The 24,401-nt window shown below is 53.5% G+C and overlaps 1 protein-coding gene across 2 annotated transcripts in view; it reads right to left on the reverse strand.

The window, feature by feature from the left end:
• The window catches only part of MEF2D (myocyte enhancer factor 2D), a 33,976-nt gene extending 22,266 nt beyond the window's left edge, over positions 1-11,710 (reverse strand). For both annotated transcript variants that reach the window (XM_060031897.1, XM_060031888.1), the window contains exon 1: positions 11,423-11,710. The gene's annotated coding sequence lies outside the window, so the exon portion shown is untranslated. The remainder of the gene's footprint in view (positions 1-11,422) is intronic.
• Positions 11,711-24,401: the final 12,691 nt, after the last annotated feature.

Consider the following 24,401-nt stretch of genomic DNA (forward strand, 5'->3'; position numbering starts at 1 on the left):
CCCTCTGTCCCAGCGGCCCAGAAGTTCAGAGGAACTGCAGAGCATCTGCTTTCAGCGCTGCCATACCAGCGCAAGTCAAAATGGAGCAGCTGCCCAGAGAGGCTGAGTGAGCAGCCCCCGTCACAGAGCATCGGGCTTCAAACCCTGCTCTTCCACATAGTGAGAAACTCTCATTAAGCAGGCCCTTCATCCCTTCCTCCCAGGCTGCTCAGGGCTGTGGACTGGAGGGGAAGGCAGGAGGTGCTGGAGACAGCTGTCATCCCTCCTCCCGCCCCTTCCCTGTAGCTGGGCTGCAGGGCATGAAATAAGCAGCAGGCGCTGGGGGAGGGGGTGACAATCCAATCCACCTGTCACCCCCACAGTCAGGCGGCCTCAAACAGCCTGCTCACTAACGAGGGAGGAGACGTGGGTGAGGCAGACACAGAGGGGGGTGGCAGAGGGGGACAGACACACAGACAGGAAAAGAGACAGAGAAAAAGTGGCAGAGAGTCCAAGAGGAAGGCAGAGTGAGGGGCAGAGGCAGACAAGGAGAGGGCCAGAGGACAGAGGGAGAGGCAGGAGACTAGACAGAGACAGAGGTTGAGAGAGAAGCAGGTAGAGAACAAGAAACTGCTTGCACGACGCTGATGCTAGGCCGAGCACGTGGGCGAAACTCGACAGGACTCCAACCCTGTCCTCTGAAATCCTGCAGTCCTGCCAAGAGACAGACAAGGGAAGGGCAGGGCCCACCTAGGGCAGGGCAGGGAGAGGCAAGGAGGCCCTCAGGGGCCAGGACTGAGCCCAGACCTGGCCGGGGATGGAGCATCTTGGCTCTTGAGGCTCTGGCTAGGTCCAGGCTCCAGGGCAAGCAGGCCCTGAGAGTGGGCAGAGGTGGGCACAAGGCCCAGCGGCCCTCTAAACGCCCGGGGTACTGCCTCCATTCCTGCCTCACCCCAGGGCTCACAAACCTTCCAAGCCACTCTCTCTGAACCGCAGCCCTCTACGCAGAGACACATGCTGAGGAGCTCTGGAAGATGGGTGGGAAGGTAAACTCAGTGACCACCAAGAGATGGGGCCCAGGCAAGAGAGCCCTGGGGTTCGCAGCCTCTGGAATCTACACAGACAGCCCTTCCTTCACAAACACTGTACTAGCCCCGAAGTGGGGGGCATCACCCTCCCCTCGAAGTCTGGGCAAAGGCAGTGCTGGGGTCTCACGCTGCCCCTCTCCCCCACCTGCGCACAGTCCAATTCTCGCACCCCCGCCTGCTCCCCACCCACTGCTCCCTGGCTCCTCCCTGTTCTCCAATCTCTCTGCCCCCTCTCTGCTCCCCCTCCCACAAGGCAGCCTCCTTTCATTCGCCCCGAAGTTCTTCTAGGGTCTGCTCTCAAAGGCACAGGCAGGTACCCATCCCCATCTTCCTCCTCCCTTCAAAGTTCTGATTGGCAGGCTCACTCCCCAAACCCCTGGTTCCCACCATCCTCCCCTCCCTCGGGGACTCCCCTCCCCCAGCCCAACAGCCTCAGGGTTGGGCAGGGGCTATTTTTAGTCTGGGCACTGAGCTAATTTTAACTCACCGACAAGGGACCTGGGGGCGGACTGTTGGGCTGTGGGGAGGGAGAGAGGGCCAGTCCAAGAAAGCTGGACCTGGGGCGGGGGTGGTCTCAGGTCCCAGGCACCCTAAGAACACAAGCGGAGGTCGGCACTGAAGCCTTCGCTTAAGGGGCTTAAGGGACAGGAATCGACTTGCCAAGAGGAGCACCCAGTGTGGGCAGCAGGGCTAGGAGCCCTCCCTCCAGTTTCCGCTGGACAACTCTCCCGCGCCCCACCCTAGGCTTTCCGCCCTCTTCTCCTTGGCAAATCTCCTGGGATGGGGCCAGCCTGTTCTCTGCCCAGGACATGGCTCTCCAGTGAGGGGCTGTCTCCCGAGCCGCCTCCACTGCTTCCCCACCCCAGCTTGTCCTTCCTGTAGTCTAGCTCTCATCCTTCCTGTAGCATCACTGAGGCTGTATGGCCCCCTACAGAGGCAGCAGCCACTGCCCCCCCCCCCCCCCGACCTCCAGCACTTCCCACCCCAGCTCTGGCCTTGCCCTGGTGGCCTCTAGGCTGGCTCCTAGGAACCACCCTGCGCCCACAAGTTCCCAGAGCCACCCCGCTGACCTCAGGAAGAATCTGGGGGCAACAGGAGACTGAGTCCTAGTAGAAAAGGGGTAGGTGAGGTAGGGTAATGAACAGCCCAGGGAAATACGGGGACTATGGGTAGGGATTCTGGATGCCTGGGTTCTAGTCCCTGCCCTGGCCCTAACTCACTGTGTGAACTTGAATATGGCACTGCCCCCGCCAGAGTTCACCCCACTGGCCAGTATAATGGGTAGGTGGAGTGGACTAGGTACCCAAGTGCCCTTCCAGCCTAGACATTCTGTTCCTATGCTCTTTATAGCGGCTCAAAAGGAAGGGAGGTCAGGACTGTGTGATTCCATGGAGAGATAACAGAAGAGTTGGTCCAGTTAGGTCCCCTGTCCTCCAGCTTAGGAGGGGAGGGCAATGTGGAGGCCAGAAGAGTGGAGGAACAGGCCTGATGAAGACGGAGGTGCTTTCGGAACGATAACCTTCACAACAGATGGCCAAGGGTTGGCAGAGGCTCATGGTCAGCCAGGGCAGGTGCCAGGCAGGGCGCACAGGCCCTGGCAGCAGAGGTTCTGCCAAGCCAATCCCCTCACACACCTGGAGTGCCTATCAGACCCAGGGCTTGGGATCCTGCTTCTGGTTAGAGTAGTGACTGGCCCAAGGTCACTGTCATGGTCATTAGTGGGGCCAGCTCTGGAACCTGAGCCTGAGCCTTGCCTCATGCTCCACCCAGCAGGCCAATCAGTAATGACTCACTACTGCTCATTTGCATGGGGATTTGCATAGTGTCTCTGACCTTATTCCATCAAGTTCTACTTCCCATTCTAGGACCTGGGACACCCCCACCCAGCATCCCTAGGCAGTTAGGGACCCCACATGGAGTTCTTGGCACCTCAGGTCTCCAGTCTCATCCTTCTTCTGCAGAAAACATTTCTGAATTGATCTAGTGGTACTGTCTAGAGCTCTCAATCCAACTGGGTCCTCCACTCTTGTCCAGGTCCCCTGTCCAGGAAGGGATCTGAGGGGAGGAGGTGTAATTATGAGGAACAAGTAAGCACTGCAGCTAGAGGAACTGGATAAGGTTCATGGGGTAAAGTGTGATGGCTCCAAAACTGCCTGGGGGCTCCTCAGGAGAAAAACCCTATCCCCCTCTTTAGTGCCAAGGCTGGGGCAGCAGTAGGACACGAGCGGACTGTCCTTACTTCCACCTCTATCCCCACTTCTAAATTCCATTCCCCAAAGTGCAAAACGAGAGGAAATAGCCTAGTACAGCAGGCGACATAGATGTAAGACTACAGAGAGGACTTCCCAGGCTGAGTCTTTGAACTCAAAGTAGTCTCTGGGGCTAAAATTTGCTTTGTTAGAAGTTACCTGACTAAGCATGGGCAGCTGGTAACACTTGGGAGGGCACTGCAGCCCCAGCATTGTAGTCCAACTAATGGGAGCTAGAAGACAGCCAATCCCCTGCCTACCTTGAAGAGGTCAAATGACCTGTTTGTCCAGTTATAATACCTATGCTTCTAGCTGTACCCTCTGAAACAATGAAGCCAAGCAGGAGTGGTCTCCTATCCCAGGAAGTCCTTCCTGCTATCTAACCACCATTCCTCCCACTGCAGCCAACCCTTTCCCTGCAACCTAAGCCCATTCCACTCATCTAGCTGAGAGTGGCGGACAGGGGCCCCTGGCCATCTGAAGCCTCAGCTGAGGAGAGGTGGGGCGGTTGGGACGGTTAGTGGGTCACCTTCCACCTCCCCACCCAACTTCCCTCTGGGGTCTCAGGAGACAGAAGTGAAAGTGGCAGCTGGGGCCTTGGGGGCGGGTCAGCTTGAGAGCCGTTGGGGTGAGCATAATGCCACCAGTGCTGGGTCTGGGCTGCCTGCCACTGCAGCAGGAGGGCTGATGGTTAGATCAGGAGAGGGACTGCCCATGGAAATGAGGGCTTGGGAAAACTATGGAGCATGGGCCCCTGGCCTAAGGAAGAACAAGCTGAAGAGGAAAAAGTGGAGAAAAACAGGCAGTAGACAGTCTCAGAAGGGCACTGTATTCCAGGGCAGTGGTCTGTCCCCTTGTTTAAAGCAGCAAGATCCTTCTTTCCCATCCAGAGAACAGGGGCAAGGCTGCTTTAGCTGAAGAAGATGAAGGGGGTCCAGGTCCTGATTGCTGGAACGTGAGAGCAAGGAGAGAAGGGAGGAGGCCTGAGGCCTGGGCCCTCAGACTGGACAGCACCAATTCCGATGGAAGGGAAGGTAGAGGATGAGAATGTGAAGTGTTCACCTACAATTGCAGACAGCACTGCCCCCCACAAAGAGGCCAATCCAATCACGGAAAGCAAATCCTCCTAGAGACATCGTGACCTCGGGAAGCCACCGGGGATTTAAAGGGGCCGCTCAGGGTGGCAGCTGGATCTCCTTCTGACTGGAAGGACAGTCCTCTAAGCCCCTGGCAAGGGAGGGCCGGCAGTGCGGCTCCGTGGGCCTGCTGAGGCGGCCAGCCAGGCAGCTCTTATAGGATTAGCTTGCTGCTTTCAGGAAAGGTGCCAGGTGAGGCTAAGATGCCCAGCCAGATGGAGCTGCCCCGACCCCACCACACTAGCAGGCAGCACGGGAGGGGGGGGGGGTACCTACATACACCTAGTCAAATACTTGCCCCCAGACTTGATCCATGTCCCTCACCAATATCCAGTCTCTCCCTTTCAAGAAGATATTGTGCAAAGACCCCTCTGATTTCTGACAGCTAGGATCCCTATGTACTCAGCATTCTCTGCCATTCCTATGGTCAGGATTTATCCTTCCTCTGAGTGGGAAGTCCTGCCTATTGTCTACTCTCAATCCCTCTGCTACATTTTATAACCAGGGCCCCACCCCAGGGAGCAGGTGAGGAGGCCAAGGGGTTCCTCATCTCTGCTCCCTGTCAGCTCTCCACCCTCTGGGCTGACAGGTGGGGGAGACAAGAGGGAACAGCTGGGCCAGGACACCTGTCCCCACCCAGTCAGCCTGGGCCCCACAGGCCTGCCATGGGGTATGCATAGGGGAGTCAGCAGAGAGGCAGGCAGCTGTGGGGGATGGAGAAAAGGGGCTCAGAGGTCAAAGAGAGATGTGCCTGGGGAGGCCTGAGGCAACCCTTCCAAGATCAGCCCTTCCTCCTGGTCTACCCCCAACCATTAACACATGCATGCTTTAAAGGTTTGAGGTCACCTGCTCCATCCCCTTGCCTCCGTGTTACTCGATCCAACTGGAGTGGGAAGACTCCACAAAGAGACCAACCCTCCTCTCCCCATCCACACCCACTCCCGCCCGTATCTCTTCCCTTGAGATTTGAGGATGAGCTCTCTCTTATTCCTTATTCTCCCAACCCTCAATCCCAAGTATTTGCTGGCAGGGGTGGGGGCAGGGAGATCATGAGAGATAAGTAAGCACTCAGCCAGAGGGATCTGGTAAGACTCTGGGGTGAAATGTGGAGTGGGCAGGTTCTGAGACAAGGAGGCAGCTGGTTGGGGAGGGCAGAGCTGGGCTCAGCTTCCCAAGCCCGTCCCAGGGTCCCCTCAGGGCCTCCTAAGTCCCCCTCACATCCAGTCCCTACCCAGGACACTGCGTGCCTCCACCCCACCTTCTGGACCGCTGCCTTAGCAGGCAAGTCCAGGGCCAGGTTGGAGCTGATGTCTGGAAGAAAGGATGCAGCCACTTTCCAAGCACCCACTCTGCTGAGTACCACACGTTTTCCCATGGAACCTCCTTCCTCTTCCAGGGGAGGCATCTCTGTTTCACAGAAATGGAAACCAACTCAGAATGTGCAGGGACATGCCCAAGGTCACCAGGAATTAGTGGCAGAGGAGGGCTGACTGCTGAGCACAGCGCTTCCCCGCACAACTTGGACAGAGAGCAGGCAGGTTCTCCCTCCCAGGAGTAACAGCACATTCCTTCCAGGGCAGATTCCCTAATATCTGGGCCTGGGAGGCTCAAGTCAGCCATGCCTCTTGCCTTTGCACAAGCCCAGGACTCTTGTGGCTCAAGTCTTTCCTGATCTAGTCTCTCTCCTCATCCATCTCATATGGCAGCTTTAGGGGGTACTCACTGGTACCCAGGAAGGGTCTCTGAGTGTCACTTGTTCCTGCCTACATACCCCTGCTTTGGCTTCCTCCCATGGCACTCAATCAGAAGACAATACCTTCTCAGGGAACCAAAGCATGTCCCCCTGCCCGCCCCCATCTTGCCACCAGACCCTAATCCTCTGCACTCCTGCCAGGGAATCCTACTGGGTTCGTTCTTCCCTTCAATGTATCCTCCTCCTCTTCCCAGGTCTCCCTGGGCCTCCTTTTCCACTGCCCCTCCTGCAGGGCAGGATCCTTCCCTCAACCTTAGACAAAAGCTCTGAACACCTCCTAACTGGGAAAGCTTGAGCAAGTCACTTAAATCTCTGACTCAGTCTCCTCAATTACAAAAAACAATGTGGAGAAAAATAAATGAGTCTTCCTATGTTTCCAGCACAGAGCTTGGCACACAGGGACACAACAAATGGAAGTTTCCTTTCTCCAATCCCCAGGGATCTCAAAAGTTTTAGTTTTTGGTCTCCAAAGTATATTGGAAAATAGGGTGAGTGGGGTACTGCCCTTGGGTAAAAGTGCTCATGACCAGGGGGCAAAAAATGTTCCTTCTCTATATGCTTCCCTGGTCTCTCCAACTCCTAGGGGAGTGGCCAGAGCACCCAGCCAGAGGCACCAAGCCAAGGTCAGTGAGCAGGCCTAGAGCCTGAAGCCTCCTGGGAGGGTGAGTTTAAATGAGTAAATATGGTCCCACCTGGCTGAGGCCAGCAACAGGCCAGAGCTCCATACAAGTCCTTCCCTTCCCAGCCTACAACAGAGGGGAGAGAGATCAGACAATAGGCACAGCTGCCACCCCTCAACCCCAGGCTATCAGGGTCCTGTGCAGAGTCAGTGAATGCATCCCCCTGTCTCCACACCAGGCAGGACCAGCCAGAGAAGCATGGCTAGGCTCCCAGGAAGGAGAGGTTGCGGCTACAGCCTCAAGAAAAGGAAAAATCAGATGCAAAGGGTCTTGGGGGTCACCCAGGCCAGGAGTTGGCCCCCAAATGCTTGAGGGCTCAGATGTAACCTTGATACCTCAGAATGGCCTTGCTTATCTGGATGAGTGGGGAGGGCAAAAGAGACCAGTGACAAACCACCAAAACACCCAGGTGCTCTGCTCACCACAAGGCTAAGTGAAACTCCTGCACATCTGGAAAGCAGACTTACCCAAGGACATACGGTTCGAGTGAGGGGCTGAGGCAGGCTGAGCCAGGGGCACAGAGAGGGAAAAATGGTGGCGGGGGTGGGGTGCTGCAAGGGGCAGTGAGGGAAGTCAGCCAGGGCTCCCCAACTCACACGCTATGCTCTAGGTCTAAACTCAATCCCTCTTGCTCGAGTCAACACTCCTCTCTTCAGAGTTGTGCATGCCCTGCCTTCTTGCCTCCAGTCCCCTCACCCTGTCCCCAGTCTCCAATCTTTCAATTATCTTTGCCTTTCGCTACCCCCACCCGCTACAGGGAGCAGCTGCTTCATGGGTGTCTACACGCCCGTGTGTGTGTGCTGCACACCTCCATGCGTGTGTGCCACTAAACGCTGTGGAGCTGCCAGGTGCATCTGGGCATGCCAGTCTGCACGAGACCCCCACCCCGCCCCCTTCAGGGGAAAGGAGCCCAAAGGCCAGCCATCCCACAGCTCTCAGGACAAACTCTCCTCAGGATACTTTCAGTCCCAGGCATGGGGGAAGAAGAGAAAATAAATATTACAGGAGCCAAACAGCACCATCCCCACTAGGCCAAAGTTCAAGGCCTTTCAGCAGAGCCACCAAGAGCCACTGGCGAAGAAAGTATTTTGAGATCCCATCCTTCCCAAGCCAAGTTAGAGCTCTCTCTCTCTCTCCCATCTATCTCCACTGATAAGTTCTTCCTGAAGTCTAAGCTCCATTCTGCCTGCTGCAGTTGTGGACAGACAGGGGAACATCAACCACAGAAAGGTTTTCAGCTCCCAGAACAGAACTACTAGCACCTAACACCTCCCCCTCACCCCATGAGTAAGTCACCAAACTGGGACAGAAGGACAGACGGTTGGCCGGACTCCGGCCCCATGACTGGCTCATAAAAGTCACCAGAGATTACAGTGATGCTGAGGCTATGCTGGCCCTGCCACCATCTCCTCCTTCCCTCTAAAAGGGAGATAATTGCCTCAAACCAGTTGGCCTCAGAGAGCCTGGAGAGTCCCAGCTATGATCGCAAGGGGTGGGGAGAACCCACCACCACAGTGCCACAAGACCCATAGGCTGACCCTTGAGGATGGATGCTAGGCCCATGTCTGATCCTCTTACCCACTTCCAGGACCCAGCCGAACACCAACTATGACTTGTTCCCAAGAGGTCGAGGCCTCTATTACACATCCCCCACTGACTCCCCTTCTCCAGTAAGGCCACCACCCTCTGGACTAGAGGGGCAGAGAAGCAGGGATCCTGGCTTTAAATACAACTAGGGAAATGCTGGACCCACCCATTTGTTCCATTTGACTCCTCTTGCCCCCACAGAGGTACAGAAGTGGGTGGCAAAGTGTCCAACACAGGGCCCTCCCATACCAGGCCAGGGTAAGCATTGAGATTCTGGACCAAAGCCAACTGGGGAGGGCAAGGGGCCCAGCTGGCCAGAAGAAGAAGGTTGACAGGATGAGCAGAGGGGCAGGCTTCTCTGGGGGCACAAGGCCCAGGGATACCCACAGCAGGGAGACCTTCCCAGGGCAGGGTCGGGGAGGAGGGTGGGAGAGGCTAGGTCACAATCAATGAGGGCCTAAACCCAAGGTGTCCTCTTTCCTGTCCCCCTCAGAGGCCAGGAGGCCTCTCCCAGCTTCCTTGCTACTGGTCCTCCAGCCCCAACCTGGGGAGTCTACCCTCTGCCTTCTCCCCTCATCACACCTCCCAGGAAAGACCCAGGAAAGATTTAAAAAAAAAAAAAAAAATCTTCTGGCGAGATTATGTAACAGCAGCCAGAAAGACTATCATATCTCCGAGCCTATGAGAAGAACCAGGAGCCAAGAGGGGCAGAGCTGGGAAGCCCAGGCTCCTCCAGTCCAGGGACAGCAGGTACAGAGTGATGTAGACAACGGGCAGTCCCCGCCACCCTCTCATGTCCTCCACTACTCTATTCCAGGCACTGGGCACAGCAGACAGAATCCAGCCCAACCTCTCATGCCCATCCCCCAACACAAGGGTCCTGCTTCTCCACTTGGACCAGGGCCTCCAAGGGGAAGGACTGTGTCTTCTTTCCTATGGTCTCTCCCTGCTATGAAGCCATGCCTGAAAGAGTGGTGGTTGGACTAAAGCTCTGACACAGATTTGCTGTGTGACCTCAGATTAAAAAAAACAACCTCTCTGGCCTCAAAAGGTATGTAAGTGAAAGCTCCCCCTTCTCCCAGAGAAACCAGAGACCCTGCCCTTTACAAATGCACACGCATATACATACATATACACACAAATACACTAACACACACAGGCTGTGTTGGGGGAGGGGTGGCAGGGAAGTTACAACAAAGAGAATATGACCACTGAGACCCAAGGGTCCAAATGTCTGCTGGGGAAAGTGGAGAAAGAGCTACACATAAGCTCTTGTGAACCCCCAATCACTCCATATAAATGGGTCTTCAGCCACCCTCACACTGATCCCACCCCACCCCCATCTCCTGCCCAACACACTGGGAAACCACAGGAAGGAAATTCATTCCCAGGCAGGCCGTGGGAGCTGGGACAGCCAGGCTAAGTCCTGGGGCGGGTGTGACCCGGCGGCCACAGGCGGGTAGACATCTGTGAACACTGACATGTGCCTTTTTCAATGCTCTCCTTGACTACTAAGACTTCTCTGTTGGGGGTTTGGAGGGGAGCGGGAGGTGGACAGCTCCCTAACTTCAAAATACCCAATGTTCTGCTGGCCAGGGCTCCCCTGCTATCTCGAGGCCAGAGCAGCCCAAGGTCACCGCCCCAGACGGTAAACTTCCCATAGTCCAGGCTGGCCCCTGAATTGCCTAGGACACCCACTGAGGGGATGGGGGAAGGGGCAGCAGAGGGCCACTCCCCCAAACCAAAGAAACCAGGCCTACAAGGAAATCTCAAAAGGGGGCTGAGCACTGAGAAGGGGGACACAGGATCCACCCACTGTACCCTCCCCCAACCCATCAACAATGGGCTGCTTAAGCGAAGGCAGAGAGAGTCCCCCACTCAAAGGACAAACCTGGGATAACCGAGTCAGTGGTTCCAAAGGTGCCCACACTCAGGAGCCCTCCTTTCATTGGGGAGAGACCTCAGGAGGCCACTGAGAGATGAGCTTCAATCACTAGGGGAAGGGAGGCCCTGTAAGACCAAAACTGATAGGAAAGGGGCTAGCACTGGGGTGAGAGACTAGATGCATCTTAGCCTCTTTGGCCCTCCCTCCCCAAAAGCCCCCCAACACTCACTAGACCCCCACTCCCAGCCCAGTTCAGCCAGCCATAGGTGGAGAGAGGGACTGGAGAACTCTTGCCCAGATGCTGAACAGCTGCAAACTTCTGGCCGGGGGTTCTCCGGCTGGGGCTGCTGACAAACCAGATCAGGGGTCTCCGGAGCGGGCTAGGAGGTCCCAAGGAAGGGTCCTGCGTGCCCACCTCCGTGGTGACTCCGCGTCCCAGCTCCACAGGCGCCGGGCAAACCCGGGCCCCGGACACACACACACTCACACACCTCAACCCACCACCCTGGTGTCATCTGAACAACATTCCCCCTCCCTCCCCCGCTTCCCAAACAGCTGCGGCTCCCCCCGCCCCCACCCTCCCGCCGCCCTCCCAGGCCCCCTTCTGCACCATTTCGGGCCAAGGAGGAGGGAACAGGCGGCGCGAGGAGGGAGAGGGAGGGAGGGCCGGCTGTTAAAATGTCAGTCGCTCCCGGCTGTCACCAGAGACCCCCTCTGAGGATGGCGCCCCTTCCCAGACCACTTGGGGATCGCCCTAAACCCCCGGACACCAACAGACCGGCGCGCCCCCAAGCCCCCGGTCCCCACCCCGACCCCAACACCCAAGGGAATTACAGCCCACTCCACTTGTCCCCACAGCCGACTCCCTCACCCAAACAGTCCCCCATATAATCTCCCACCAACGCCACACGAAAACAGCCCGCTCCGCGAGTTCCTCCCAGTCCAGAAGGCCACCCCATTCCACCCCTCAGGGGGACGGTCTAGACCACCCTCCACCCCAACCCCAGGACGGGGTGGGGGAGGGGGCCTCTTAAAGCGGCAGGCTCATTATTTTTCTATACTCACCGGCCCCACTGGGGGAAGGGGGGTGTCACGGCTGGGAGCGGGGTAGCCCTCGCCCCTGGTCCGGGGGATCTTCAGCACCTGGAAGCCGCAGCTCCGGGCGGGGGGAATAATAAATGAGGCCGGCGTCCGCGCGGGCCCTGGGCGGCGCCGGGGGGCCTAGGCCCCCGTCCTGGGCGCGGGGGCGGGCAGGCAGGCGGGGGACCCGGGCCGAGCGTCCGAGTCGCCTCGGCTGTTGTTGATATTTTCCTTCCTTCCTCCTTTCGGGCTCCAAAGGTAACTCCTCCAGCCCCCAAGAGTCAAGGCCGACGTAGGCACAGCTCAGCCTAGCTTGAGGGGTGGGGGGAACAGGGGTGATGGACAGGCGGGGAGCCAATGGGAGGAACCCGTGGGGGCGTGGGGGCGGGGCCGGAGTAAAGGCGGTCCCAGGGACGCGGCCCCGCCCCTCGCTTTCCTCGGGCCGGCCAGGCCGGGCCGGGTCGGCCCCCACCCCACCGCCCTTCCAAGCTAGGCTGCGGCGCCGGGAGCGGCAGATCCCTCCGCCAGCCGGGAGGGAGGGAGACAGCGACGGACCGACGCAAAGTAGGCACGCGAGACCCAGAGGCCCCTAAAGGGATCGGCCCGCGCGCGTGGTGCCCCCGCTTCGAGCTGGCCGGACGGCCGCCTAGCACTGCTGCCACCGTGCGCTCGAGGAGGTCCTTTCCCGGGAGCTTCCTCGGACTGCGTGCACACTCTCTCATACACACACACACTCTACCTCGACAGCTCCCCCCATCCCCCAAGCCCCAGGAGATTTGGGAGGTGGGAGTCTAAGTAGATAAATTAACGGTAGACGCTAAGTGTTGAAAAGATTCCATCTTCCTCGCTTAGGGTGTGCCGAAGCTCCACTTAAAGGGACACGTTCATTTCTGGGGGGTTACCTGGAGAGCTCGCTTGCTCCCTCTACCTGAGACAGGCCCCCTCCCCTCCCGGAGCCCGGCTCGGCAGACGCCCATCAATTTAAAGCGACAGCTCATAGTTCGTGGGTGACCTAATCCCCAGTGCCTGCGGCCCCAGAACACTTACAGCTGAGGGGGGCAATTTAAAGGGGTGTGACGCTAATTTCCCCCAGCACAGGAAACGCCCCAAAGCATCTTATTAAAGAAGCAGTAGTAGCTGTTTTAAAAAGTTTTTAATTCCTGTTTGCTCCAGGGTGTGGTGAATCTTCTCGTGCCCTGCAACAGGAGTGTGGGTGCCATGCCTACTGGACAACTGACCCATCAGACTTCCTCTCCCAGCATCCCTGTTACTCCAACGTCTGCTTCCTACCTTGAGCTTGAGGAAATGATGGAATCTGGCTTAGATCTCAAAGAACCTTGGAGAACAGAAGGGCACTCAGTTCTTCACACACCCTGATTTCTATCTGGCTGGGTCTGATTTACTGGACAAAGACTCAATTCTAGGTTAAGGGCTGAAGAGACGAATATATCCCGAAAGAGGCAGCATGTTATGGTGATAAGAGGCATCAACTTTGGAGTAGTCAAGCTACCTTGGTTCAAATCCTTATTCCACCATTTATTAACTGGGAACAGAGGCACGTTACTTAACTTCCCTGTACCTCATGATCCTCATGGGTAAAATAGAGATTTTGATAATAGTACCTAACTCATAAATTGGTGTGGAGATTAAATTAGTTCATACAAGTAGATTGCTTTGAACAGTACCTCATGCTGCATTATAATAATTCAAGGGCTGGACTGTCAAGACCCCCTTTAGGCCCATTATCTCATACAAGCATTAGCGGAGGCAAGTTCAGTGGAATTGCTTTGCAAATAGGTTGGAGGCTTATCTTGTATGCTTTAAGACAGGAAGCCAGCAAGCTCCTATTTCCTTGGCCTCAGTTTCCAACTCTTCCACTTGGCCCCTCCTTCAGGAAACCTGATTTAGAGTGTTCCACTTTGTCCCCAAACATAGCTTCTTAGTTCCCCATTAGATTTGAGAGATGGGGCCCCAGCACCAGAAGATGTCAGTCTTCCCTACCAGGCAGGGCTAGCTTGCCTGAAGGACCTCAGTGTAGGCAGGGGGAGCCCATCTGCCCTGTCCCCAAGGACTCTGAGAAGAACAGAGTCTTGTGCCAGGCCTGGGGCTGTGGCAATAGCAGGATGGGAAAGTGCCCCCCCCTCCCTCAAGTGGGGAACCTCCCCTCACTTGTGGCCTCTATTTTTAGTGCTTCCCCAGGCTCTAGCTGGAGAAACCGTTTAGTCATCAGGGTGTTTATTTTCCGGCTGTTTCCGACGTCGGGAAAGCAGAATGTTGAGACTGGAGAGATCCAGGGCTGCTGGAAAAGACTTCTTAGGAACAGGCCTGGGAACTCAGCCTTCAGACCACTGGGTCCCAGATCACAGGAAAAAAAAGTGGGCAGGGGGGCAGCCAAGCCCCCAGGACGCTGCGAAAGCTGGGTTCTCAGCCTGCCTCCAGTTTTGAGGCTCTCAAGCTAGAGACCCTCTGGCCCCAGCTCTATTGGAAGGATTCTCTTCAAAACCATTAGCAGCCCCAGAACAAATTATTTCCCAGGGCTGATTCCCAGAAACCCCCTCCCCAACATCCTACAGATCTGAGTGGTGAGCCTCCCGCCAACCACAGCTCCAGCCAATCTCAAGCCCGAGGTAGGTTTGCCAGGGCTGTGATTGGCCACCTGGTCCTCCCTGCCTTGGAATGTTGGGTCCTAAATAAAGGAATGAGGAAGGAAGGTAGGTGAGTCACCTAGGAGGGTGTTAAAGGGCCAGGAAGAGCAGGGGGGAGAAAGGAGGGCAGGGAAAAGCTCAGTGGGGGAGATGGAGTGTCCTGGGCCCTGAGTTGCTGAAATGATAATCCACTAGAAAACAGAGTAGGAAAGAGCAGGAGAGGCTGACATTACAAGTAGAATAGAATTTACATATACACGTATTTATAGAGAGAACTTCATAGGAAAGGAAAAGTAACAAACATGAGGTCTTGATTTCCATGGAGAACTAAGAAAGGATCTAGGGAGTGTTGCTGGAAGTTAGATTATAATAAAGACTTCCTGAAAATGACTCACTACATCTTTTTCTTCTAGCCCCTGGACTACCCATCCCAGGATGTGCTAGGTGGAAAATGCCTAGGCAGGCTCAGATGGCTGGGTCTCATTTTTCCTTCTCTCCCTCTGACTACCAACTCAATCTTTCTTAGAGAAAAGTCAACTAACGTTGCTATAAAATCCCCTGTGAGTCGGACAGATGCCCACCAAAGTCCTAAAAAGTGTGTGTAAACTCCTCAGTACAGTATCATCTTCATCAATTTATATGGCAAAGGGACATCAATAGCTTCCTTTAGTCACACCTCCCCAAGCATCCCTATCCAACTTAATTTGGAAAGGTCTTCCTCATCCACAAGGGCTGCTTCTCTCCTGAATGTTGTTTCATAACTATGGGAAGCCATTACCGCTGTTTCAGCCTCTAACTGGCTGCTTGGTTAACGCTCTTGCCTTCTCCACAGTCATTTGGACAATCTCCATCCTCACCTCCATCCATGTCATACTTTCCATTGGGCTGATCATTCTTCCTCCCAGTTTTCCAGTAATCCCAGCAAAGTCTCCCAATCTTTCCCATCTTCCACCTCACTTGTGAGGGGAAGGGCCATCAGCATGGGTAATATACTGGTGATCCTTCGACTTGTGTGTCTTCCTGTACCTCTGATTCTGTATAGTGTTCTCCACTCTGTGTATCTACCTCATCAGTACACACTGCATTGTACTGACATTTTTGGTTTCTAATTTACTCTCCTTCACTAGATTTTGAACTCCTTGAGGGCAGCAGTTTAACTCAACTTTGAGTCTTCAGGGCTTTTCAGGGCCTGGCATGGAATGTGCTCAGCAAAAGTCTGTTTCATGAATCTGTATATGTGTTTGTAGCTGTGTATCTGAGTTAAGACTATAAAAACGTTATTGAACACTTCTAATTGTCTATTGATAACTGTGCTAGTCCAGGGATGGGGCTCTGATCTGGGACCGAACAAGTCCCGCTTTGGGCGGGGGCAGGGTGCGGGGCGGAGTTGGGCTGAGAGGTGTCCAAGACTGTGTTGGCAGAACTGTGCCCCAAGCTCAGTGCCAGGGTGCCTGGGGCCAGGCCCAGGGCAAAGGGCAGACGCCCCACCCTGGAACTGAAAGAGGTAGGGAAGGGGTGCCTAACCTGTGTCCTGGGTGAGTGCCCCCCCCCCCCACGAGTTCCCTGCCCCCGGCTGGGCAGGATGTGGTGGCAGCTGCAGGAGGGTGGGCAGGATGTGGGGGTGGGGGCAGCTGAAACGAAGCCTGACAGTCGTCTCCCCAGCTCCTCCCTTCTTCCCTCTCCCCACCCCCCACCGCCCCCTCCATGTCACGTGGTTCCAGCCCGGGCACCGACGGACTATTTCCCCCTTCCCGCGGAAGGACATAATTGACAGTGCAAACTTGAGTCACCACCGACTTTAGCTATACCACGCCTTTTTCTTGCCCCATAGTGCAAGACGGAAAGTTTTCCAAATACACATTTCTTTAAAGCCTTGATCGCTAACCCTGGAGTGGACCCTTTAAATGCAAATGAACCGCCCTCTCGCTTTTGCCCCCCCCACCCCCACCCCATCTTCGCTCCTCGTGCCCAGACTCCGCCAGCTGCCATTGACGTCACGCGTGCGTCAGCGTCGCCAGCCCAACCAGACGGCACGTGGGGGGAAGAAGGTGGCCTTAAAGGGCCAGACGCTCTCGGACTGCCGGGTTAGTGCTGTGAGATTTGGCCTTGAAAAAGAGGAATGAAATGGGAGGTGGGGAACTCTGTTGGAACAGAAAGAAATGCAGGATAGACGTTAGGAAGGACTTCCCAGAGTAGGACGGACAGGCCTTTCCTCTAGATTCCCCAGAAGTTTGGGTATTTGCTTCTGGGAGAGAAACCCAGGAGGAGCAGAACAACTCTGAGGGTAAAGGAAACTTGGCATTTACGACTCGCGCAATTATAATTTCGGCCTTTCCTCTATCCCTGCCCAGCATGTCCACAGCGCAAGGACTTCGGTCACTTCGGGATCCTCAGCACCAACAACAAGGGCGTAGTAGATACTCAATTTAAGTATTTGTAGAATGAATTGAGTACGATGCAAAGCCACCTCTTTTAGGAGGCTTTCCCTGATTGCCCCACCCAGCCACGCGTAGCACATACCCGAAGCTAAAGGCAATCTCACTCTCTTTTGAACACCCACCGCGTTAATGAATTTACATCTTCCTTCCAGGCATTAGCGACCACAAGGGCAGTGGTTAAGAGCCCGAACTTGGAATCACATAAACGTAGGTTCCAGTTCCATTTATATAGTTTACAAGCTGAGTGACTTTGGACAAATCTCTTCATCTTGGTTCTAATAACTGTCAAATGGGGCTAATGCCACTTAGACCACAGATTTGTTATGAGGATTAAATGGGACAATTTTTGTGAAGTTCCTATATGGTATCGAATGCATAGTAAGCACTCAATAATGGTGGAGAGCAGGTTTTAAGATGGCCATCTCCCCCACTAAACTTCAAGCCTCTTGAGAACTTCAAGCCTCTTCAAGCTTGCCATACTAATTTATTCCCAGCACCAACACGATGCAAGGCTTATAGTTGGTGCTTTTAAAATGTTTGTTGAATGAATAAACATGAATGAATATTTCAGTATTTCCTGAAATCTGACCTCCAAACCCACCCCTGAAGTTGTTACCAAAGAGAGAAAACATTACAAGTGCCCCCTCTGGCCCCAGGTTTTAAGCTCTGTGGTAGAGCCTCAAGGTAGAGTTGGGGTGAGGCCCTAATCTCTGTGGTTGAACCAAAAGTATTATGCAAACAAGCCTCAAATGATTGGTCTGCAATGGAGACCTGAAGGGGCCCTCCTCACCTCTCCCCATCCCCAGCTGCTAGAACCCTGTCCCAGCAAACCCAGGCTGGGCATCTGCCAGGAACACAGGACACTAGGGAGCTAGAAGAGAGCTTCTTGCCCCTTCAGAGTTTCTCAGCCCCAACACTAATCCATCTTTGGCCTTTTCTTCCCTGGAGCCTAGTCCGTCCCCCCATCAATTCGTCTCCCCAGCTCTGCCTCCCATCCCCCATTCCAACCCTCATTCCCTCCACAGCTTTCCAACAGTTATAGTGGAGGGCGAGGGGGACACAAGACCTCCTATCACCTGATTCCAGCTCCTTGGCCAGAGGAGCAGTAGCCACCTCGTCCTGGTTCAGCCTGTCTTGAAGCTGCTTATCGATCTGATTTTCAATATCTGTCACCATCTCTGAAGTAGAAGGGCTGACAGACAACAGAAGGGACTTCCTGCCAGGGGAGGAGCTATGAGCAGAAGGCAGTGAGAGCCCTCTCCTTCCTTGAAGACCAGGAAGATGTGGTGAGACCCTCCTCTGGCTGAGAGCAAACCTGTCAACCCAAGGAACATGGGGGGTGCGGGTGGGTTTCCCCCACAGGAATCTCCCATCGGCCTTCATGCTGGCTCCACCCCCTGCGGGGGTAGGGTGCCGCCCAGGAGCACTCTGTGTTCCAGAAAACCCCAAAATAACCCGCCTTAGCTGTCCGGCTACTATTTCTGTCCATCTTGTTTAATTATTCAAACCCAAGTTGGGGAGTGAACTATAAAAAGCTCTCCTACTTGGGGACCCAGGAGAGCTGGGAGACTCGCCAGGTTGCAAAAGCAGCAGACCACAGGGTTTGGGTGAGGTCACTCAGTCCAGCCTCCTGCCTGAAAGTTCCATCTGCTGTTTGCTGGCTTCCTCTGCTAGAAGAGGAGAATCCAGGTCTCCCTCCCTAAATCTCCCTCATGCTCTCATTTCAGCATCCCTCCAACCCTGCCGTGCCTGGGCTCCACCCGGTCTCCCTTTACTCAAAGTATTTCCTCTCAGCCATCTCTTTGCTGACTGCTCCCTAGTCCTGGTTCTTAACCCACAGGTAATATTGTCAAACCCAAGCCTAAGGGATTGAGGGAGGTGGGGTGGCAGGGAGTGTAGGTAAAGAGGTCAGGTCAGGTGGAAACAGACAGGGGGGTGGACACCATGCCCTGGGAGGGCACTCTATCAGCTGGGGGCTGGGCAGCACTGTTCTGGGTGGGGCAGGTTCCTGCCCACTGCAGGCGCTGAGTCTCTTCAGGAGCTTCTCTTGGGGACTCTGACATTGTAGCTGATCGGATGGAGGGAAGGCAGCAGGGAGGACTTTCTTTCTTTTCTGGACCCAGTCTTCTTCTAGTTGGCCAGAAGTCCAGTGTCAGTTTCCATTGAAACTGAAGCCCAGAGCAGGCTGAGTGCAGAAAGCAGGATTCCCCTGGGGGCCATTTCGGTGAAGCCCCTCCCGCCACAGACCTTTCCTGGAAAGGTGGTAACAAGGGATGTGGTCATGGTTGCTGGGGCAACATGGGGTCATCCCAGTGACCAGTCTTTGGAGGTGGGGAGTGAGGGGATTGGTGTTAGTGAAGGGGAGACAGGCAGTTACTCAGTCTGAGCAGGAGGGGCTGAAAGAGAGCCTAAGACAGCCACTGAGACCCCAGAGACAAACACATGTGGATGTGGAGTTATAGGATGACAAAGGACAAGGGGCCTTGCGCCTCAAGAGGGGAACAGACCACATGGGGAAGATCCAGAGACCCAGGGCAGAGAAAGCACAGCAGCGGGGTGAGATGTCCAGTGTGGGAGGGGGAACCAGCAGCCTGGCAGAAGCTAGGGACAGGGGAGGGTGGCAGGACTTTCCAAGAGTCAGTGTGGGACCTGTGTGTTAAGAAAGAACCTTGGGTTTCACACCTGGGCCTATCTGGGGGCTTGTTCCCACACATTCCCTTTCAGCAGCAGCAGCAACTCCTGGCAGGTCCAGCCTGGCTCTCCCTGCTGTGGCTGCTACTAGAGCTACAAGGGGAGGTTGCTGAGGTAGGGGGAAGAGGCACGCCGTTGCTAAGCAACCAGAGGCTGTACCTGTGTGGCGGCATAGGAGGGGGCCCTGGCACCGTTTGTAGGGGGCAGGGGAGGCAAGGAGACAGTAAAGGAACAAAGTGGACAAAGCTCAAGGCTCCCTCTCGCATCCTCCTCATGATGGTTACAGAGGAGAGGTGTACTTGTCACTCCACGTGTTAATGAGTGTGTGTATGGTCCTTCTCCAGGATGCTATGATTGTTTGTGTGGGCTTGCCTGTGAGGTACTCATCAGACTATCTCTTTTTAAAAATTAAGTAATTAATTAATTTATTTTTGGCTGTGTTGGGTCTTCGTTGCTGCGCACGGGCTTTCTCTAGCTGCGACGAGCGGAAGCTACTCTTCGTTGCGTTGCGCGGGCTTCTCATTACAGTGGCTTCTCCTGTTGCAGAGCACAGGCTCTAGGTGCGCGGGCTTCAGTAGTTGTGGCTCCCAGGCTCTAGAGCGCAGGCTCAGTAGTTGTGGCGCGCGGGCTTAGTTGCTCCACGGCATGTAGGATCTTCCCGGACCAGGGCTCGAACCCGTGTCCCCTGCATTGGTAGGTGGATTCTTAACCACTGCACCACCAGGGAAGCTCCAGACTATCTGTTGAGGGCTGTTGGGAGTGGGGACGGGAGGTAGGGGACAAAAGACCAGGTCAAGCATTTTTTCATCGGGTGATAGAAGGGGTCAAGGATTTGCCCCATCCACTAAAAGGTAGGAGCTTCTGCAGAACTGCAAAGGCCAGAGGGTAGAAGCTTGGCAGGAGCTGGAATGGGAGGAGAGGCTGGCTGGAACCTGCACTGGCCTCCCAGTCAGACGGAGGCTCTGCAGAGGAGAGGCAGCCTGGCAGCAGGATCCCTCTCTCATCCTGGAAGTCTCAGTGTTCTCAAAGCTGAAGTTCCCCACAGTATTTCACTATTTTTATTCTATTACTTTAAATTTATTTTCAAGTTGGCTGGAGTTTGACAGTGGTAACCATCAAAAGGAACGACTCTATTGTTTCTCCTTTGAGCCCTGTCACCCACCCAACCAAACCTCTAACAGGTCTATCAGGAAGCAGCTCAGGCCTTCATGCAGTGTCGACACAGGGCCATCACCATTCTTCTATCGCTTCCCCCATTGGCTGAGCCCCTATCCCCAAAGAGCATCTTCGTTCAACAAGTTTTACTGAGCACCTGTGATAGGGAGCTGGGGAAGTGACGAGGGGTGGGCACCGTGATGGTCCATACCCAGCTCCCCGTGTGGAGTGCCAGCCTGCCAGCTGGTGTCTCGCCAAATTCTGGTTCTCCCATCGCTCTCCACTCACACATGTTGCACATACTGGTTAATAACTGCTTGCGGTCTGTCCTGGCACGGTCCCCAAATTCCACAGGGAACGGGGTGTGCTTCAGCCCCCTCCTGCTCTCAGTAAGAGCTAGGAAATTGCTCCATCTCACACACTCCTGACTTGCCCCTGGAGGGCTGTGTTGCTGCGAAGACGCAGGGGCCAATGAGAGGCCACCTTAGTCCTGATCCATGAGAAAGTTTAAAAATTGAGGATAAAAAAGGTACAAGCTTGTTTTGTTTTCGTTCCTGCTGGATGCCAAGCACTCTGAAAGGCATTAGAGGCACTATTCTCATCCTCCAATAGCCCATCTGACATAGAGTTATCATCCTCATGTTACACATGATGAAACTGAAGCTCAGAGAGGTTAAGGAACGTGTTTGTATTCATACAACAGGTGGCTGTGGGATTCCAACCCAGGCCTGTGTGTGCCCAGTCAGGTCAGGGACAAAATGGTCTCACTGTTGCCAAATAAGAGAACCCTGACTACGTGGTTACAGGAACGCTGGAGGGGCCCAGGACTCCACACGGAGGGGAGACCCCAGGGCGTAGTTGGGACTGTATCCTCATGAATTCAGGACTGAAAGTGCCAATGAGGGAGAAAAGGGCACTCAGAGACCCAGCATGGTCACACAGGGACCTCAGAATTGCTCAGGTTTAGAGAAAGCCTGGGCAAAATGCTGAGTCAGGCAGGTCTGAGATCCAATCCCAGCTCAGTCATTTCTAGCGGTGTGACCTTAGGTGAGTCACTGACCCTTTCTGAGCCTCAATTTCCTCAGTGATAACGTGAGGGTGATACTCATAAAGTACTGCAGAGATTACAGTAGTTAATGTAAATGACGTATGTATGGTGCCTTGCTACAAAGGCCTTCTCCTTCCGTCCCCTACAGAAGGAGAGGGTCACATGTAGCCAAGGCCAGATTCCAGAGTGGTGCAAATCTGTTGGTATAGTACCAGGATGCTCAAAGCCCGGTGGAGGTTTGTGGACCATCTTAGAGGTTTCTCTCTTTCTCTCATGGCAGGGGGTGGGGGAAGGTCATGTCTGGAGCAAAAGTGTTGAGAAAGGGCCAAAAAAGGGTCGTCTGCTGGAGCAGGCTGAGTAATGGTGACAGATGACAGAGGGAACACAATTCCCAACTCCAGTTTTCTACCCGTTTCTCTCCTAAAACAGATATTTAAAGTGGAAATGAGAGAACTGAAGTTCTGGAAAGGTGAGAATCAAGTCTACAGCCCATTCGTTCAACAACTTCCTGTTTCCACCCCGTGAAGTTCAGCAGCGCAGCAGCGCAGAGGGAATTTGCACAGATGGTTGTGGTGGCATGGCCCCCGATCTGTGAGGAATTCTGGAGTTCTGGAGAATAGAAGGGGAGCCAAAGACTGGAGGTGAAAATAGGAGCTTCCAATCTTTAGGGAAGGACTTCCTTGGTGGTCCAGTGGTTAAGACTCCGCACTCCCACTGCAGGGGGCGCAGGTTCGATCCCTGGTTGGGGAACTAAGACCCCACATGCCTCACAGCCAAAATAAATAAATAATAATAATAAGGAGGAGGGAAAGATAACCCCCACCACCATTTTGGTAGGTGAGAGAGGAAAGCAGGGGTCATCAGGATCTAGCTGGGCTTTGCTAATCCCTGACCACTCAAGTGGGCACAGGCATCACCTGGGAGACGGTAAAAACTGCTGAGAATCTCGACCCACTCCAGACCTACTCATCACAACTTGCATTTTTTTTTTTTACCTTTTTTTTTTGGCCCCGCTGTGCGGCATGCGGGGTCTTAGTTCTCCAACCAGGGATCGAACCCATGCCCCCTCCATTGGGAGCGTGGGGTCTTAACCACCGGACCACCAGGGAAGTCCCACAACTTGCATTTAACAAGATTCAGAGGTGATTCGAATGTACATTCAAGACTGAGACGCGCTTATCACAAGAAAAAAAAATTGGAACTATGTGTGGTGATGGATTGTGCTGGTCATTTCACAATATATACAAATATAGAATCATCATTATGTTGTACAACTGAACCTAATATAATGTTATATGCCAATTATACCTTAAAAAAAGAGAAAGAGAATAAAAAACAGACAAGAAGTACTGCTGTGACCTACTGTTGGACCCTCTATGAGGTGAGTGAATTTTTTTTTTTTTTGGCCATGCAAGGGCAGCTTGTGGGATCTTAATTTCCCCACCAGGGATCGAACCAGTGCCCCCTGCAGTGGAAGGGTGGAGTCTTAACCCCTGGACTGCCAGGGAAGTCCCAAGGTGAGTGATTTTTAAATGTGTCGTCAAAAGCTAGGAGTTCTTTCAAGGACGGGTCCCTCCCTCTGTGGAGTGTAGTGAGGAGAGGCTCTGTCTGGGCCCCAGTGGCTTGTTTCACTTGTTTTAAACAGTGGGCTTCCAAGAATACTTTTCCTTTGAAGAGGCAGGCCCCAGCTAAAAGATGTTTGAAAATCTTCTATGCCCTGTTATGGAATATCTATGCTATGGAATGCTGCACAGCCTTACAAAACATGGAGTGGATCTGAGCCCACTGACACACATCAGTCTCGGAAATTGCTCAGTGAAAAAAGCAAGTCTCAGAGCAATCTATATAATAGTAGGTCATTTATGCAAGTAAGCATAATATACATAGGTATATGTATATTAATCAATTAGCTAATGGTTAGTGGCTTTTTCATTCAGGGTCTCACACTGTCACACTCTGATAGGGGTTAAGGTGAAAGCTTCCTCACATGTCTGGCACATGGGGTGGGAACACTCAAGCAGGGGTCCAGAAAAGCTATGATCTATTCCCTCTGTAGTCTATCTTTGTGGTCTCTCCAGCATGGGGGCTTCAGGGTAGCCAGACTTCTTACAATGTGGCTTATGGCTCTAGAAGTATGTGTCCTAACACAGACAGCCAAGGGGAATCAATATTGCTTCTTATGACAAGACTTGGGTGTCACCTAGCACCACTTTTGTCACACCTTAGTGAGACAGGCCCAGAGGCCTGCCCAGGCTGTGGGGTAGAGGACAGAGCCCCCACCTGAGGGAGTGTGGTAACGTTTTGGAAGAGCATGTGGGATGGGAAATGGTGTCATGGCCATTTTTGGAAAATACATTCTGCCACAAAAAGTTCATATACATAAATGCAAATAATATATATAAAGAAGGGCTGGAGGGATCCATACCAAACTATCAATAAACCTTCCCTCTGGGGAAAATAGGTAGCAGATGTTTTAGCTTACCTTCGTATCTATTCCTTGAGTCTTTGACATTGAGATACAATATACATTATTTTATTTGTTTAATGAAAAGGAAACTGAAGAGAAGGAAAAAAGTAAAACTTTGCTGTAAGCCTTTTATAATAAAATTATTTAATAGATTGGTATTTCTGGGGAATGTTGTATAATGCATCTGAAATTCATGAAACCATTTAATTAGGTTGATTATAATATATTTAAACAAGATGCAGAAATGTGGACAGCATTAATATTTTATTTTATTTATTTATTTTTATTGGGGTATAGTTTTACAATGTGTTAGTTTGGACAGCATTATTATTATTTTTCTGTCTTTATTAAGATATAATTGACATATAACATTGTATAAATTTAAGGTGTACAATGTGATGATTTAATACATGTATGTATTGCAAAATGATTACCACAACAGGGTTAGTTAACACCTCCATAAACCTCACATAATTATCGTGTGTGTGTGTGTGTGTGTGTGTGTGTGTGGTGAGAACAT

This window comes from Delphinus delphis, chromosome 1 (assembly GCF_949987515.2).
Source record: "Delphinus delphis chromosome 1, mDelDel1.2, whole genome shotgun sequence".
Lineage (NCBI taxonomy): Eukaryota > Metazoa > Chordata > Mammalia > Artiodactyla > Delphinidae > Delphinus > Delphinus delphis.